Source organism: Podarcis raffonei, chromosome 9 (assembly GCF_027172205.1).
Source record: "Podarcis raffonei isolate rPodRaf1 chromosome 9, rPodRaf1.pri, whole genome shotgun sequence".
Classification (NCBI taxonomy): domain Eukaryota; kingdom Metazoa; phylum Chordata; class Lepidosauria; order Squamata; family Lacertidae; genus Podarcis; species Podarcis raffonei.
Window position 1 is genome coordinate 73,386,769 of NC_070610.1, and position 19,600 is coordinate 73,406,368.

Sequence of the window (19,600 nt, forward strand, 5' to 3'; positions counted from 1 at the left end):
CTCTCCTACGCTTTTATTAACAATAAATGCAAACATGTTATCTGGCCCTGGTTCAAATCCCATAAATATCCCATGTTGCTAATCTCTAATGCTAATTTTGGATAGAGAACTGTGTCACACAGAATCATGGCAAATGATGTGGATCAAGCCAATGGTCCATTCAATCCAGTATCCTGTTCTCACAGTGGCAGACCTGTGGAAAACTTGCAAGCAGCACCCAATCACAACAGCAGGTTCCCAGAAACTGGTTTTCAGAAGGTATTGTCTCTGACCAATGAGGTAGAGCACAGCCATCATGGCTAGTAGCCACTGGCAGCCTTATCCTTCATGATTTTGTTATCCACTGTTATTAAGGCTGTGGTTTTCAAGAAACCCTCTGTCAACATCTACAGAAGCAAGAACTTCTCTCCCTCCAGATAGCACCCCCCCACACACACAATAAAGTAAAATAAAATATGTACAACACTTAAGCTTTAAGAAGTTTAGAAGAGGAACTCCTGGCCTGAAAACTTTTTAATGTTAATCAAACAAATAAGCAAAGCAAGTTGAGTGGCAGATGTGAAAAATGAAGCAAGATCTGGCTTGGGTATCTGAAAAGCTTATCGACTCCAAATTCTAATTCTCTATTAAAACCCAAAAATGTGTTTAATAAATATTCTGCTTGGGTGTTATTTATTGTGCCCAGAGGCAAAGCTACCAGTTGGAAATGATTCATGAATGAGTTCAAATGCCTCTGTTCCTCTTTTGCCATTCCTTTGGTCTCCCCTCGTGGCATTAATCTGTTCCCGTTTCCAATGCACAGCACCATATAAGCCCGGATCCATCTGTTCAAGTAGCATCCCCCCCCCCTCCAGCTCTCCCAATTTCACTCCACTGTTATCAAGGACGCAACTTGCATGCATTGCCGTGTCAAGACCTATGGAAGCAACAGCCATTCTAGGCGCCAAGAAAAGCCTTCCAGACACATCTGGCCCAGCTCTTGATTGAAACGTGAGGGATCTTGTTTTTATTTCAAAGGGAGACAAATGAATTGGCCTTTTCACTAACAGCCCTGCAGCGCCCACGTCAGAAATGCTCCGTTAAGATGACAAGCTCCAGCTGATTTGCTGTGTTTGCTCGTCAGCTGCTGCTTTGCATACATCAAACGATACCCCTAATCTTCATTAAAAAGCCCCCAAAAGCTACAGCAAACAGTAATTAGGATGCAAAGACAGGGCTAGGGATTCAGATCCTTCAACTTAAAAGACATAGTGCAGGATTAAGGGCCTTAAACACTAGCAAGGAACATTAAAGTTCAGATGGGCGGGCGAGACAGAGACATGTGCTTCTCCTATTACAAAATAAGCCATCTTTCAAGCTTCCTTTCCCCTTTTATGATCATCAAGATGAAAGCACTGTCCTAAGGCTCCAAAAGCACTATATATCTAACCTGTTCTCGAGTCCACTAAATATCACCTGAAAGCCACTTTAATGGCACCATAATAGGGTACCTTGAAATGGCAACAGAACCATCAAGCTGGTGGCAGGCTAAGAAAAGAGAAGCCTTTTCAATGCATCACTAGTGGGTCATCTTGGACTCTTTCTTTGTATGGGGGGGGGGAATCACATGCTGAATACAGTAATGCTTAGGTCTGACTTTAAGTGCTGTCCTGCTTTTTAGAAGCAACAATTCATCAATTTTCACCAAGCTAGGCTGCAGATTGAGTCAAGAGAGCTTTCCCCAACCTTGTGTTCTCTAGTTGTTTTCGACTGCAGCTACAGTTGGCCCCAGCCTGTTGGGAGCTATAGTCCAAAACAGCTGGAGGGCACCAGGTTGGGTAAGGCTGTTTTAAGATATTAAAATGCAGGCGGCGGAGAGGATGGCTGTGAGACAAGGCACACAGACAAGTGTTTATCACACTCATGATACGCCAGTGTGGTGTAATGGTTAATAGCAGTGAACTCGTAATCTGCTGAACCGGGTTCGATTCCCCGCTCCTCCACATGCAGCTGCTGGGTGACCTTGGGCCAGTCACACTTCTCTGAAGTCTCTCAGCCCCACTCACCTCACAGAGTGTTTGTTGTGGGGGAGGAAGGGAAAGGAGATTGTTAGCAGCTTTGAGACTCCTTAGGGTAGTGATAAAGCAGGATATCAAATCCATACTCTTCTTCTTCAACGTCATCATGATGGGGTGTAATGATGGAGAATCCTGCTTGGAGGGTGTTTACCGCTTCTTAATGGAAGTCCCGCAAATATACTTCATTCTATCAAGTGAGTGTCACAATGCTTTGAAAGAGCTTGCAATAAAAGAAATGGACGAAACTTAGATGAAGGAATTGAGGGGATGCTCATCATCATCAAAAAAGTAGATGACACCAAACTGGGAGGGCTAGCTAACGCCTCAAAAGACAGAATTTGATTCAAGATTACCTTAACAGATTGGAGAACTGGCTCCAAACTAAGAGAAATGATTTCAATAGGGACAAATGTCAGGTTCTGCACTTAGGGGAAGTCACCTCAGAAAAGGCACATTCTTGTGTTACTACTTTCCAGATCTCTCATGGAGGAGGCACACAAAGAAGGGCCTTGGATGACGATCACAGGGTCTAGGCTGGTTCATATGGAAAGAGGTGGTCCTTGAGGTATGGTGGTCCTGAGCCATTTAAGGTTTTGTAGTTCTAAACCAGCACTCTGAGTTGGGCATAGAAACTAATCAGCAGCAAGTGCAGTCTGGCCAGGATCAGTGTGCTGTGCTCAAACCATTTTGCCCCATTTTGCCGAATTCTGCACCAGCTGAGGTTTCCAAACCGTCTTCAGAGGCAGCCCTATGTATAATATATTGCAGTAATCTAACCTAGAGATTACCAGAGCATAGGTGGCAGAAGTTAGGCTATCCTTGTCCAGACAGGGGTGCAGCTGGGACACTAGCCGAAACTGATTGAAGGCACTCTGTGCCACTGAGGCCACCTGAGCCTCAAGTGAAAGCAAAGGATCCAAAAGTAAAGGTTGGGTAAAGGTAAGGTAAAGGACCCCGGACAGTTAAATCCAGTCAAAGATGACTATGGGGTGTGGCATTCATCTCACATTTGTGGAGGAGGGAGCCAGCGTTTGTCCACAGACAGCTTTCTGGGTCATGTGGCCAGCATGAATAAACCACTTCTGGTGCAACGGAACACCGTGACTGAAGCCAGAGTGCACAGAAACGCCATTTACCTTCCCGCCACAGTGGTACCTATTTATCTACTTGCACTGGTGTGCTTTCGAACTGCTAGGTTGGCAGGAGCTGGGACAGAGCAGCAGGAGCTCACCCCGTCACATGGATTTGAACCTCCGACCTTCCGATCAGCGAGCTCAAGAGGCTCAGTGGCTCAGACCACAGCGCCACCCATGTCCCGATCCATAAGTACTCCCAAGCTATGTTCCCGCTACTTCAGAGGCAGTGTAACCCGAGCATCACTTTGTTGTCTCTCATCCAGTCCTTTATAGAGACAAGATATCAGTCCTGCACATCCACTGCCTTGCCTGCAGATGTAAAGGAGAGGTAGAACTGTGTGTCCTTAGCATATGGCTGTCAATGTACTCCAAAACTCTGGAAAACCCCATGCTTAAGCAAAAGCTACATCAGCCATGGATGCTGTAGCTGAGATTCCTGCAATACAGTGGTTTGGAATAGATGAACCTCATGTTCCCTTCCAAAGCTACAATTCTATGATTCTATGAACTGTAATAATACCCCTTGTTTGCCTGGATGGAGGATAGAGTTGTATGGGGTACGTTGTTTTAGAAGTTGAACGCACACTCGCACTATTGATCCAGACTCTACACGCATCCACACAGCATGTGTGCATCTTCATCATATCTACTTCAGCCTTCAGGAACTGATCTAAGTCCATTTGTCACTGTGGGAGCATCCATACATTTAAGGAGAACTAGGTTCTTGCCAACGCAAGTGGCCCATAAAATATATATGCATGCCAAAGTACCTGGCTAAATTGGTTTCTAAATTAGCATTCATTAAGTGGCTCAAGATGCTAAATGTGTGCTTTTTGTAAGGCTGATTCAACAGAAGTAGAAGAAGAAAGGCCTTTTTATTAGAAGGTCACAGAGATTAGCTCTGCAACTGGACAGCTGATTCAACTAGGAAAACAAAGTCCATGGAGCGCATTACTATTACTATTACTATTACTTTACAACCAATGATGGTTGATTCCACAAACAGGTATAAAAGAAAAATAAGTCATTTAGCACCATGCAGGTAAGTTGGTTTCTTGCACTGTGAACTTTCAAGCCAAATCCATCAAAAGCAAAAAGTGAATTGGGGAGGCAGGGTGCAGGCTAAACCAGGCTTATCTTGGGTTTCATCTTGAGTGGAGGACAAGGCAAAACTGGGAGGGAACAATCCAGAATAAATTCTCCTTCTTGCTCAGCCCAGCGAGCAAGACTGTTGAACATGTAAATGGTGTCCTCTGTCTGGTGAGAACAGGGACTTGCCTCATTTTGGAGAAGTTTAACCTTTGATGATTCTCCAGGTGAGCACAGCTGGACACACCATCTCCTACCTCTCAGTTTGGCAGCAAGTAATTCTGCATTGAGTTTGGGGAGACCGGTGCATTCTACTTTTAAAATGTTGGGCCCACAACAAAAGGGTTGGGGTGGTGATTAGTGGCAGACTTTGGGCTTTTAAATTTCAGCGGCCCCTTGTGCGATGCCAAAATTTGACACACACCCTGCCTCCCACACTCCGTTCTAAATCCTTATTTTGGTGCCCCCTGCGGCACCCTCTCAGCTCTGCACCCAGTCCAGTGCGGGTGAACCATTCACGCTCACTTAAATCTGCCTCTGGTGGAATTGTAAAAGAACTGAGTGTGTCACACAAGCCTTTCACTCTCTTGCCCCCCTTCCCCATACCGGTCCATCTTCCATGCCACTTCACTGCTGTTTTCCTCATTTTGCTGCTTTCTCTTCCTCTTTGCTTGCATGCTTCTCCTGACATTTCCTGCTTTCTCTCGCTCTGCTCCTTTACAGCCCTCCCACATTCATGTGCTTGTTCACCTCTTCCCCCTTGTCTATTGTCATCCCTGTCTCTGTCAACCCCACCTCCCTCGCTCTGTCTTCTCAGTTCCTCCTCCCAGCTGCATCTGGTTCTGCCCTCATCGCTCTCGTTCACCCCTTCCCTGCCCCCTCGCCTCCTACTCTGTTTTATCCTGTCTTCATCCCACCTCCTTCCTCCTCTAAGCTGCCTGTGCTCCATCCCCTCCATCTCTTCCCTTCCCCTATTTGCCTTATATCTTCTGGTACTTCCTGCTTCCTCCTCTGATCAAATGCAGACAGTGGCTTTGTGCAGTCTGCTGTGGATTCATGTGACAAGAGACCTGGGTTATTTATGCAAGTGATGCATGCATAGTGCTTTTTAAGAGTTTGGAGAGAATCTGCCCTCTTTGCTATTCCTTCCTTCCTTCCTTCCTTCCTTCCTTCCTTCCTTCCTTCCTTCCTTCTTCCTCCCTCCCTCCCTCCCTCCCTCCCTTCCTTCCTTTTGCTAATCTTGGTGTTCCATTTGGACTGCATTAGGGTAGGCATGCACCCTTAAACATTACTATTATAGGAAAGCATGTCCCATAGTGCAACCCATTCACTGTGTCTGCTGTCCTCATTCTAGATGAGTGCAGTTGAGTACACAACTAGTCCATAGCCACTTAGGTACAGATTTCCAGCAGGTTTGGGATTTGCTTATCTCATTTTGGAAATTCAATACAGTGGTAGTTCGGGTTACATACTCTTCAGGTTACATATGCTTCAGGTTACAGACTCTGCTAACCCAGAAATAGTACCTTGGGTTAAGAACTTTGCTTCAGGATGAGAACAGAAATTGTGCAGCAGCGGCGCAACGGCAGCAGGAGGCCCCATTAGCTAAAGTGGTGCTTCAGGTTAAGAACAGTTTCAGGTTAAGAACAGACCTCCAGAACGAAGTAAGTACTTAACCCGAGGTACCACTGTATCCTGCTCCACTTTTCCACATGGTGATCTGTAGCACCTATAATTGGAGATTCCATTTTATATGAAAGCAACAGATGGATGAGTTAACCATAGCTCATTTCGGAATGACTCATAAATAAGTCAAACCATTTCCCCCCAAAATGGAACAGTCTGAAATAGATGCCACTAGGCACCATTGGAGAGTCAGGGATCACTTATCACTCCATTGAAATACCAGGGGACAACGAAAGAGGTTTAAAGGTGTTCTAAAGGCAAATCTAAACATAGTATAAGCGCTGATAACTGGGAAACACTGGCCTGTGAGCATTTGGAGAACAGCCTTTACCAAAGGTGTTGGGGACTTAGAAGAAGCATGAACTCAGGGTGAAAAGGAGAAACAAGCTAAGAGGAAGGCACATTTGGCAAACTCTCACTGTGATCAACTCCCCCCTGGGAACCTATGTCCCAACTGTGGAAGGACATGTGGATCCAGAATTAGCCTCCAAAGTCACTTACGGACTCACTGTTAAGACTGTGTTCATGGAAGACAATCTTACTCAGCTATGAGTGATCACCAAAGAAGAAGATCACTCCATCAAATTCAGGTTACATGCACAAGTACACATTTATCTGGCAAAATGTCTCGTTGAACTTAATAGGATAGGATTGTGCTGTAGGTGGAAGAACTTTGTTGAATCTGTATGAGCAAAAAACCCTGTTGTGGCGGAATCCATACCAATGCAAAGGACTCTCTTGCCCCCAGAGTCCTCAGTGGAAAGGTGAGTGTTCACTATCCACCAGCCTGCAAGCCTTATGATCCTTGCATCTTATTTGAGGTGTGTATTATGAGATCACAAAGCTCTTATCTGAGCCAAAGGCCAGAAAGTTCCTCCTACAAACATATTAAGGGTTTGGGTGGACTAAGGAACACCCCCTCTTCCCTGCCAAATGCCACCCCAACATTATACACAGACCCTGCCCCTGCCAACAGGGACAGATGGGGAAATAGTGTTGGCGGCGACAGGGAGAAATTAAGGTGATTGATTTATTTTCTAAGGCACACGGATAAACACTTTTTACTTCCTGATGGTGCACATTTATGCTCCTTCCATTCGCAGAAGAAAAATTTATTACGCCTATCTGACAGAATTCCTTCTGCGAAGGTCAGAGATAAATGGGCACATCCATCTCCTTTTACCTGTCTTCCCCCAAATTGAGGGTTCTTTTTCAATGTTCAATCTGAGAGTGGAGTAAAGGGGGGTGCTGGTTTTGTTTTGTTTTTTACCTCCACTCCATCAGCAGTTCTACCTGTTTATTTATTTTCCATATTGGAAAGAAAGCACTGAACAAACAGTGCAATGAGAAACAAGCAAGGAACAAGAGATGTTTAACCGTCCCCGATGTTGAAGGGGGCAAATCTGCAAACCCACCTCCCACACAAAGAACACAGTGCTTGCGAATGGGCACGAAATCTTCCCAGATATGTTGATGTGCCTTCAACTTTCCTATGAAGTCATGACCAATTATCTGCAGCGCACACTGTGACAGGACAAAGCAAAGATTAACTCCGTGCCAAACAGAGGCAAGATTTTAATAACACAGCTTCTGTGTTGTTGTTCTTTTCAATGGATGGGAGATGATTTGAATCATTGCATGGTTGGCATTATTTAATCAATCTGTTTATTTCCATTTACAGCCACTGCGATATACTACATAGAGGACTGGGACTGGGGGTGGGGGGGCAAGCTATGGGTTCTCTTGGACTGGATTGGAGGGTCCATGGCCTGAGATATGTCCGCATGCTTCCCAGTGAGTAGACAGGAATGCACACTAGGCACAGAGGGAGGTAATTGAATGCCTAAGTATAAAGCACATATCAGCATTTTTACCAACTGTACTACTATTAGACATTTACATACTCACATACCTCCAGGCAAGCAAGAGATACTATCATAGTTCAAGGCAGGGTTGGCCCATCTATGAGGCAGAGTGAGGCAATCGCCTCAGGAGGCAAGCTGGGGACATCTAGGCCCTGAGAAATGCCCTGCTCACTGCCTCCTGCACTTGTTGCCCATTTCTTTGATGAAAATAGAGACACCTTATTTTATAATAATAAGTCCCATGAACTGCAAGAAGATCAAACCTATCCATTCAGAAGGAAATCAGCCCTAAATGCTCACTGGAAGGACAGATCCTGAAGCTGAGGCTCCAATACTTTGGCCACTTCATGAGAAGAGAAGACTCACGGGAAAAGACTCTGATGTCAGGAAAGATTGAGGGCACAAGGAGAAGGGGAAGACAGAGGACGAGATGGTTGGACAGTGTTCTTGAAGCTACCAACATGAGTTTGACCAAACTGCGGGAGGCAGTGGAAGACAGGAGTGCCTGGCGTGCTCTGGTCCATGGGGTCACGAAGAGTCAGACACAACTAAATGACTAAACAAACAAGATTGCAGAAATGAGAGTGGCTGCCTTTGTGAAGGTCCACATAGCCCGTGCCCCATGCAGTCTTCATCACGATGTAAGCCCCACCAACCGGCACACACATGGCTCCACGTTTCTGATGCAGGCCTAAGAGCTACTTTGGGCTTGCTATTTGACCTTCCAAACCACAGAATGAAAGGTATACCCCAGGGTCCAATGAAGGATTATTTGTTTTCCCTCTTGTAGATAAGGAACGTTGAAGTGAGTGTTGCTCAGACCAACCTTTGCTTGTTTATTTTTTGCAAATGGCACGATGCAGAATTATTGCTGTAACTTCAGAAGTTCTGCATCATTGAATACAGAAACCGGGGGGGGGGGGGGATCCCAGCTATCCAGCTGAGATCTGATAGTGGTATAGGATGATTCTGGAGCACACAGCCAACAGATTCAGCTTCCCTCTTAAAGATTCTTCTTAGAGTTAAGACTCACCATGTAAGCTTGAAATAAGAGTTTTTATTTATTTATTCCTCTAATACTTCAGCAACACCACCACCATGAAAAAATGTTGCTATTTTATTTTTTATAGGTGCAAGCAGGGGAGGGGAGACAGACAAATCTACAACACGGGGGGGGGGATAGAACAATTTGTTGTAGACTTTGGCTATTGCAACATTAATCACTGAATGCACTGAATGCATATCTCTAAATTATGGGATGTCTAAATTAAAGCCTGCATTTTTCTGGGTTTTGGCTACAGTTTAATCTTTATTAGAGAGCTAACGGAACTGTACAAATTTTCAGCTGAGCAGTAAACCAAACCATATGGCCTATCTGATTAAGGATTGCTATGGGGATAATATCCCTGATTAGGCCTCACATATTATCCCAGTCCTTAGAGATTTGCAGTTTAACTCATGAAAGCAGATTACCTTTTCCAAAGAAGCATTATTAGCTCGTAAATACATAAGACCGTTTGCGCATAATTGTGCTGCCTTTCTCTCCATTTCAAAGCCCTCTGATTAGATGGCTTCTCTTGCAGTGCTTAAACAAGCAAACAAAAAATTAAAAATATTTCAGGCCGACTAAACGCAATTTTCGTAATGATTTTCTAATAAGCATAACTTAAAAGAAATATTTTCAGCAACCCACTCTTGTGCAGCACAAAACAGGAAAGGAAACACTAATTGGTTTTTTATTATTATTAAAAAATGCATAAGTTTCCAAATGGGGCTCTAGATTAAAGAAAAAGATGATCTGCTAAAACATGAATTTAGCTGTTGATGTCTGAATGCTCTTGATAATTTTACTACAAGAGCTAATCCCAACCTAGCATTTCTCCTTCAGAGAAGAATATCTCTGAAGCGCCAAAGCTCAGTGGTTTAGCATCTGTCTTGAGTGCAGAAGGTCTACGGTTCAATACCTATTATTCCAGGAACAGCTGGAAATGTCCCCTGCCTGAAACCCTGGAGAGTTGCTGCCAATAAATGTAGACCAAGTATGTAGCACCTGTGGTCCTCCAGATGTTGTTGAATTGCAACTCCCATCATCCCTGGCCATTGACCATGCTTGCTAGGGCCAAATGTTCTCAGCCCCTGGTGGAGACAAGACTGAGCTAAATGGATCAATGGTCTGACTCTGTATAAGGCAGCACACTTAGTTCCTGTTTGTGGAAGGATACCAGGTCATTTCTTCATTGCATTAAATGAGAACTACTCTGTGGCTGCATTCTATTTAAATCTGAAAAAAATGGCACTTGCTGCCCTCTATAGCAGGCAAGAGCAGATGGAGGATTTCCATTCCGTTTGGGCTAGCTGAAGGTTTGCTGTTTGTGAGTGCAAGAGCGGGCTCTGGCTTGCATTTTCCTGCCAAACCGCTGGGGAACGAAGGCCCAACTCTTCAGTCTAATCCTCAATTTTAATTCCAGCAGGGATGGAACACCTTGGACTGAAGCTTACACATAACTATTTGCTCTTGCATTCCTAACACAACAGCTGCGATTTTAATGAGGATTTCAAAAATATCCTTTCCCTGTTTTCCATTGCTCTGTATCTTGTATTTGCTTCCTTGCAAAGAAAAGTGACACAGCAAACCCAAACTTTCTCATCTGCAAAAGGGAATGTGTAATTTTCTTCATGGTAAGGAGGCCATCATTTTATCTGTGATAGGGGAAGTGGATGGTTTTCTTATTGCAACCAAAACGGCACCCCCAATGCACAAGAGTGTTGGTGGAGTGTAAGCTCTCAGGTAGCCATTTGCCACAAGAAATGCATCTCTTGGGGGACTTTTTGGTGACTTTCACAATGCTCAAGGCGATTGCTCAAACACAGTTTTAAGGAGGACTATGGCAGATCCCAGATTATTGAGTCCTGGCCAAACTATACTTAGTCATTTAACAGAGAAGCAAAGTCTCCATTTTAGTACCCATTTTTGAGTAGTGCTTGAATTTCGGGGAAATTGTGTCTTAGAGATTTCTCAGTCTGGTGGTGTTACCTTGGAGCCTGATGTAAAACACATCTGGCAAAATCTGAGCATATTAGAACACTTGAATCCTTGGACAATGGCAACACTAAGGTTCTGGATCTAGAGGAGAAAGAGAAAAATAACAGAGTGGAAAGGGAAAGAGGCCTTATGTCTATGAAAAGTAGGCATTGGGACTTAGTAATGATTTAATGAACTATATTTGCATGGACTTTAACCTTTTGATGTGCTTTATTAATGTATCTGAAACTTTGTGGCTAGAATAAGGAGGAGGTACGCTGCCCTCAAATTGTCTGAACAAATGCACTGTACAGAGTGTGTTTCCTTGAAAAGAGAGCTTTTCATAACCTCCGATATTTGAAGGCATCTGACCTAATAGGTTCTGGAGCCAGGTAGGTGGTTATGACCTCTGATAGCACTGTCGTCTCTCTCTCTCTCTCTCTCTCTCTCTCTCTCTCTCTCTCTCTGTGTGTGTGTGTGTGTGTGTCATCCAAAAGGAAACAGTTTGTGTGACTCAGAAGTTTCCCACCTTTGTTGCCTGTCAAAAAATAAAGAAGAGGGCACACAGAGGACACACAGTCAACAATGACTTTTACCAACAAGAGGCCTAGAGAGAAAAGGCCACACAGCAGATTGCTGCTTGCAACACTGAACTGAAATTGAAGACACATTGCCTCAGAGGACTTTCTAGTATGGCAAGCCAGGAGGGACAATACATTGCAAAGAAGGAATGGTCATCCAGGTGGGAAAACAAAGGAGGAACTCTCCCCGCCCACTGGCAAAATAAAAAGCCAGCCCAATGTTAACTGAGCATGTTCAGTGGTCATTAAATGCTGACAGTCTGTTGGTGGGATGGAGATGGAAAACCAGGAAAGGAAGAATGCAATGGATTTATCCGGGAGAAGGCCATGGCTATCTGGATGGAACTTTGAACAGGAATGACCCTCACTGCAACAATGTTTAGAATCTTGTTGCTACAGACACTTCACCAGCACCTACAAATATGCAATTTTCGCTTTCAAAAACCAAAGTACAGTGATACCTCGGGTTACATACGTTTCAGGTTACATACGCTTCAGGTTACAGACTCCGCTAACCCAGAAATATTACCTCGGGTTAAGAACTTTGCTTCAGGATGAGAACAGAAATTGTGCAGCTGCGGCGCAGTGGCAGGAGGAGGCCCCATTAGCTAAAGTGGTGCTTCAGGTCAGGTTAGGAACGGACCTCCAGAATGAATTAAGTTCTTAATCCGAGGTACCACTGTAATTGATATCCACAGTGTATGCCTTCCTTGGTTCCCTCTCCGTTAAAAGCCACCTACAATCCTCTCCCACCTATATATTTCTGCAAGTTGCATTTCTAATTTATCTTGACTTTTCCTCTAAGCAGATTGTTAAATGCAGTGTGATATCTAAGAGCAACATATATTTAAACAAAATGTTAATATCTTTATTTTTAGACACAATGGTTCTTGCGTTAATATAACACTGAATGATTAAGACTAAGTGGTGATATTTTCCTTCTGCTGAGGAAAACAAGAAAGGGCTGTAATTTGAACCTTAAAATGTGAATGGTTAAACAAACCTAAGCATTTATTCCGGTGACAACTAATGATGTATTCAGAAAGCCTCAGCATTAAATAGCAAAAGAAATTTAACTAAGAACCTGCTTTCTAACTAACATAACTTTTTATAGTTTTTTTTTGGGTGTGTGCACACTTGTGCGCATACATGTTGCTTGGGTGTGTGTATGCGCACTATCAATGGCTGTCAATGGCTACTAGCCATTATGATGTGGTTTTACCTCTAGTACTGTCAGGCTTCAAGGAATCTGATCCCCCTCCCTCACAGCGGGCTACTAGCAATTGGAAAGACAAGAAGCTCTTACCAAGGTATTTTATTCAATATCCAGAGAGAGAGAGACACTGCATGCTGTCTCTAGGATAATGGCATTGCTCCGAGCAATCTCAGCCCCCCTTACCTTCTCAGTCATCAACAGCCCCACCTCCTTATGGTGTCTGCTTAGGGACAATTGTCTCTGGGTTCTCTGCTCTCCTACTTTCATTGCTTGCCGGGTTCTGGGAGAAAGGGGGTCTGGAATGCTCTCTAGTGATAACATGTCAGCCAGCTGTTCCTGCTCTGCTTTCCCCATTATTTCCCAGCTTTGAGCCTCTTCTATCTCCGAGCTGTGACCCTCTGCAAACCACCGTTGTAAATCTATACTGTCCTCCTCTTCTCGGGAGGGGAGAAGGGGGATCTGTTTGTTTTTTGTTTTTTTAAAAAAATATTTTTTATTGATTTTCTTTTCTCGTAACAAATATCCAATATCATTACAAAACATTCATTTTCCAATTTCCCCCCTCCCTGTTGACTTCCCTCAGCTTCCATTTCTGGTTTATTACATCAAATGACACATTCTGCTCTTTGTATATAATACAATGTTATCATATTGTTATAGTTCTTGTTCTCTCCCTATACTTCTTGTTCTCATCATTGGGGGATCTGTTTGGCCACAATGAGAGCAGGATGATGGACTAGATGGGCCTTTGGCCTGATTCAACAGGACTCTTCTTTTATTTGTTTATTTGTTCATTTTCAATTTAAATACAACACATAAAAGTGCTTTTTTTAAAAGGTGGAGGAAACCAAGTAAAAAAAAGTAAAGTATATCAATAGAAACAATTGCTAAGCTAACAATTAGAATTTTTAACATACTGTATTTGTTTAAACAAATTCCAAATTTCACAGAATCATAGAACTGTGGAGCTGGAAGGGACCCCAAGGGTCACCTAGTCCAACCCCCTGCAATGCAGGAATCTCAACTAAAGCATCTATGACAGATGGCCGTCCACCCTCTGCTTAAAAACTTCCAATGAAGGAGAGTCCACAACCTCCCAAAGGAGACCGTTCCAATATTGAACAGCCCTTAATATCAGAATTTGATTATACTTGTACATGCAGTCTACATCAATAAGCAACTGACTCACAGGTGGCAAGCGTAATCAGGTCTTCAATCCATTGAATAAATGGAGCAACAGGACTCTTCTTATGCACACATACATTTATCACCGCAAGTCAAGCAATATTGTGTCCAGGGCTGGCCCAAGTCATTTTGGTGCCTGAGACAAATAAAAAAAATGCTCCCCCCAAAAAAACCAAGGAAGAAGCGAGCTGGGGATCTACAACAGCAACAAGGGGGAAGAGTGAAGATCTACATGTGATGTGTTCTTTGCAGGCTGAATTTGTTGCCCCTGTGGATCCTGCTGCCAAAGGAGGTCTCTTCATCTTGCCTCATAGGTGGGCTGGCCCTGATTATGCTGCTCTCCAAACCACTCACATAACAGCCACAGGAAGCTTAGACAGCATACTTAGGAAAAAATCTCCCCAGATAGTGGAGTCACAACTGAAAAGGCTTTCTCCCTTTTAGTGACTGCCCCAGAGGGGGACCTGGAGAAGGGCCTAGATGAAGAACTAGGGGTCTTGGTTGGCTCATGTTAGAAGAGACATCCCAGAAGCTACTGGGGTTCTGAGCCACAAAGATCTTTAACACTCAAAGCCACCACTTTGAATTGGGTTCAGAAGCAAACAGCAAGCCTGTATTGCCTTCACAGAATTGGTGTTAAGTGATCCGTTCCCCTTGAATCTGTGAACAGTTGAGCAGCTACATTCTACACTGGTCAAAATTTCCGAACCATTTTTGAAAGAAGCTCCATAGAAAGCTCATTGCAATAATCCAACCTTGAGGTTTACCAGCAGATAGATAACTGTAGCCTAAAAATTAATCCCAAGTATCCTTCAGGAACCCAGAGTAATCAGATCTTAGCAACCCCTCTCCAAGACACTTACACTACTCTACAGCTCTACCGGAGGAAATAATTTAGTTGGTAGTCATTATCAAGGTATGGAAAGTCAGTAAACTTTACAGCTCTCCCAACAAAGCCTTTGGTTTTGTTGTTGAGTACATCCCTGAACTTGACGTGCTTCATCCCACCAAGCACTTTTTCATACTCCCCAGGAGTGTGCAACATTCAAAATCCAGTTTTTGTGCCAGTTCTGAGGCTGCTTTGGAGCTCCATTTCCCAGGAATTATTTTCAAATTCAAATCTTGGCGGCCCTAAGAACAGCTCAAGAGGGAATATGTAACAGCAACATCTCCCTCTGTATTTTTATTTTGTTTTACTATTTTAAAAAGGCCAGCAAGTTGAAATGTCTTAGTGACTGTATGCAGCAAACAAAATGAACTGTGAAGGCCGTTAATGCTATATATATGCATCCTCCAGGATCATCTTTTTAAAAAATGATTTATAGTGTTCTCAGCGAGCGTTACCACATTAGAAGAAGAAGAGCCAATGAATGAAAAGAAGCTTCAAACATCGATGCAAACAACATGACTGAGATGGGATGGGAAGAAATCCCTTCCTACTCTGATTTATTTTTTAAAAAATGCTTTATTGGTTTTATAAAATTATGTAACATATGTAATCAACGGGGGGGTGTCAAATAAACAAACATTCGTTCCATAGTTAGTGGTTGTTATATATCACACTTAGTAATTACTTAGTAATTAATACTCTGATTTTTTGTGCAGGTTCTGCTTTGTTGACAGACAGCAGAGCATGAGACCTGGTCTTAGGCTGCTGCTGTCAGTTATGGGAGCAACAGTTCCACTGCTGGGTCTGCCATAGAATAATAATAATCTTTATTGCAGTCCAATGACCCATAACATGGATTCAGAATAAAATACAGATTCATACAGACAACCCCCCAGGGAAGGGAGACCGAAGTGTTATTTATTTAGTCATGGGTATGTTGATCTTTGATTCATATGATACTGAAGGAAACTTTGCCACGGCCACTGTGATATCATTGGACTTGTCGTCAAGAAGATATTTGATATAGTAGGCTTCAGATTTGGCCTACTATATCCGGCCAATTTGCCAATAGTGGTTTAATCAATAGTTCCCTAGCTTGATCATATTGTCCGCAATGCAATAAAATATGCCTCATGCAGTCGACATCCTGAGAGCATACACAGATCCTATTTTGATAAGGGATACCTCTCAGTTCGAAAGCACATCAAAGTGCAAGTAGATAAATAGGTACCGCTCTGGCAGGAAGGTAAACGGCGTTTCCGTGTGCTGCTCTGGTTCGCCAGAAGCGGCTTAGTCATGCTGGCCACATGACCTGGAAGCTGTACGCCAGCTCCCTCAGCCAATAAAGCAAGATGAGCGCCGCAACCCCAGAGTCGGTCACGACTGGACCTAATGGTCAGGGGTCCCTTTACCTTTACCTTTACCTCTCAGTCTGCCATTTAACACTTCTGATGGAAATACATTTAATCTGGCTTTGGTGAAAAGACGCCAATATGTTGGTACAGACAAATTTCTAAGATATGCAGGTGTCTGAAAATCGAACCCATAGTGAATTCCTACTGCTAATGGGCCACAGATAACATGAGATTGAGATTGGAGATCACTATGTGATATGTCCCAGAGCCTTTGTCTCAGAGATTCAAGGGTGGTATCATAGCCCAGATGGTACAGGAGAGAAGGTGGCATACCAATCAAAGTGGCTTTTCTAACCATAATTTTAATCCATGAGCTGATAAAGTCCTCGTTATTTAGGTATGGAAGTAAGCCCTTCCCTAGGCCAAAGACAGAGATCTTGAGCCAGTATCTCAGGGCGGGTCTGCCATATGAAGATGCCTCATCCAAGTCTGCTCATTACTCCAGCTAACCCACAATGGTCTATTCTGATGAGCAAACAGCCTTCCAGGATCTCATGCAGGGTTCCCCCCGCCCGCCCCCAGTCCTACCAGCTGAGATTGTTCAACTGGAGTTGTCGGAGCCCGAAACTGGGAGGTTATAAATGCAAGACATGTGGTTTGCCACCTAACTGCAGCAGCCTCCATAGTGGGGTTGGTTCTGAAACCCTAGAACAGGAAAAAAGAAATGTACTAAGGTATACCAAGCTAATCTGTGAAGAAAATGGATCAGAGATGGACAATTCTGCTTCTCCTTTCTCCCCTCCAAAGTACAGCTCCTCATCTGCAAACTTGGGGGGGGGGGATGGGACACCAACTCAGAAGATAAAGACTAAAGCCCTCTGCCCAACAAATGTGCTATGTATCCACTCTTCCTTCATCCTCCTCATTTCCTCTGAGGAGCATGGATTTAACGATTGATTGATTTTAATTCCTGGTCTCTCTCCTCCTCGTATATTTGCACTGTTGCTTATTTGTCTAGCTACAACCGGGATTTATTTAGTTATCGAGGGTCAGTGCACATGCAACGTGGTTTATAAAGTGATATTGAACAGGGAGAAAACTGCATTCGAATGATACCTGAATAATAAGCAGTCAGTGACAAGAGAAGGTTTGGCTTTATTTCTGGGGTCGACGTGCTGGAGTTTGGTTGTGTGCAGGAAGTGAAGCTCATTTGTTTGTCTTTCTTTTTTTCCTTCTCTAGATTTTTTTTTAAAAAAACCACTCTCCAGCCTCCCAATGGAATCCATTCAGAGGACAATTAGCTGGCATGGCTGAACTAGTCTGATGACGGGGTTTTGCCCCACAGAGGGGTATTCCCAAGTCAGTGCAATCAGCTGCAGACAAAACAAAAATGGGTCTGTTGGCCTTTTGGGATATTCAGACTCTTGCTTTCCATCTTCTCCCCTCTAACACTCACCTTTCAAATAAACATGATGCTGGGAGGGGCAGAGCCATCACAATGGGATGGCTAGAGTGGTTTTTTATTTGTATTATTTAATGGCATTTATTTACCAATTCACATTTCTCAGTAGTGTGTATAAGAACAAAGCACAGAAAATGGGGCAATGCATAATCATAATCATAAAACCAAATACTACCTTTAAATGCTTGCTTGAGCAAGAAAGTCTCAGCCTTGTGCCTGAGGTTTAGCAAGGAAAGGGCTAGCCTAATAAGTTGTTCTACACTGTTTGTAATATTGTGCTTTATGGAGGACTGCCAACTCCACCAAAGAACACAATGATCGGGCCATGATGCATGGGATCAGGTGGTCCCTGAGATATCTTGGTCCCATGTTGTGAAGAGCCCTGTAAATGAACACAAGAACCTTGAACCTGACCCTGTAGAATATTAAGCTGTGAAGTTATGTACAGGCAAATATCCCCATTAACAGTCCAGCCGCAGCATTTTGCACCAGCTGGAACTTCTGGACCAGGTGCAAGGATAGTTCAATAGAGGGTTATGAAGTGGTGGGGTCACTGCCACATATTCAGCCCTGCCATGAAAAGCAAGTGCAGGAGAAAGTGAGGGGAGCAGGCAGGGAGGTCCACTAGCCTGGAACTGGCTCAGCAACTTGGCTTGGGTTTTTTTTTTTGTTTTTTTAATTTATTATTTATACATCGCCCATCTGGCTGAGTTTCCCCAGCCACTCTGGGCGGCTTCCAAGCGAGTGTTAAAAACAATACAACATTAAATATTAAAAACCTCCCTAAACAGGGCTGTCTTCAGATGTCTTTTAAAGAGAAGATAGCTGCTTATTTCCTTCACATCTGATGGGAGGGCATTCCACAGGGTGGGCGCCACTACCGAGAAGGCCCTCTGTCTGGTTCCCTGTAACCTCACTTCTCGCAGGGAGAAGGCCCTTGGTTTGGGTCTGATGCAGTCATGCAACAGCAGCTGAGCAGGATGTGGATCCAATAGACCCCAGGCCATCTCATAGACACCACCCCCTGCCCCTGGAAAACAATGTTTCAGTGCTTTTTATTATTATTATTACCTAAACCAAGGTCAGTCAATGTGCTACTCTCCAGAAGTTGTGCTAAAACTCTCATCGTTCATTAGCATTGGCTATGGTGCCTGTGGCTGATAGGAGTTGAAAGTCCAAACCTTGGGACAGCTTTCTACCCCTGACCTAGGCCTTTAGCATATTTTCTATGCCCTGTTTTGTACAATGCTTAGTTTTATTTCTATGATACAGTTGAGACATATAGGATAAGGGGGTCCTTAAGGTGTCCAGGGCACCTGTCTACTAACAGAAGAACCATGAACCTGACCCAGTAGCAGATAGGAAGCCAGAGCGACTCTTTTAACACTGCTATCATGTGTCCATGGTAATCTGGTCTCATCACCAGTCTAGCCACAGGATTCTGCACTAGAAGGAAGCTTCTGGACCAGACTCAAGGTGAGCCCCACATTGAATGCCTTCCAAAAATCCAGTCTGAGGTTACCAATGAATGAACTACAGTGGTTAGGTGTTCACAGGTAGGCAGGTTTGTTATCTGCAGAACTTACTTCCCCTTTGGAAGATTCACCTGAGCTATACCTGAGCAGCTTTCAGAAGTAATCACGAACTGCAACCCAATGTCCTCTTTTCAAGACATAAGTCCAACTGAGCAAACTAAGGCTTTGCTCCAAGTGAACATGCATGTGAGACTTTTCTCTGCTGGTTCAGCATTTGGTGATGGAGGTGAAGCAAGCAAGTCTGTGTTTAATTTTCAACTTAGTGTATTTTATGTGGTTTTTAACAGCATCATTACCTATCTTGAGCCATGAGGATGGGGCGGAATATAAATTAAACTAAATGAATGTATAAATCCTTACAAACATGCATAATTTACAAATGAACCTGCAGGCTCAGAGATGCTCATATTCTGAATTCTTTAAAAAAAGGGGAAAAACAGAAAAAAAAAGTGAGGGGTGGTGGTACAGAAGCCAGCCACAATTGTGGCAGCCCGGAACTCAAGTTCTGCACTTTTTGAAGCT

The 19,600-nt window shown here is 43.7% G+C and overlaps 1 protein-coding gene across 4 annotated transcripts in view; it reads right to left on the reverse strand.

The window, feature by feature from the left end:
* CTNNA2 (catenin alpha 2) overlaps positions 1-19,600 on the reverse strand; it is a 544,191-nt gene that overhangs the window by 92,296 nt on the left and 432,295 nt on the right. The window lies entirely within an intron of this gene.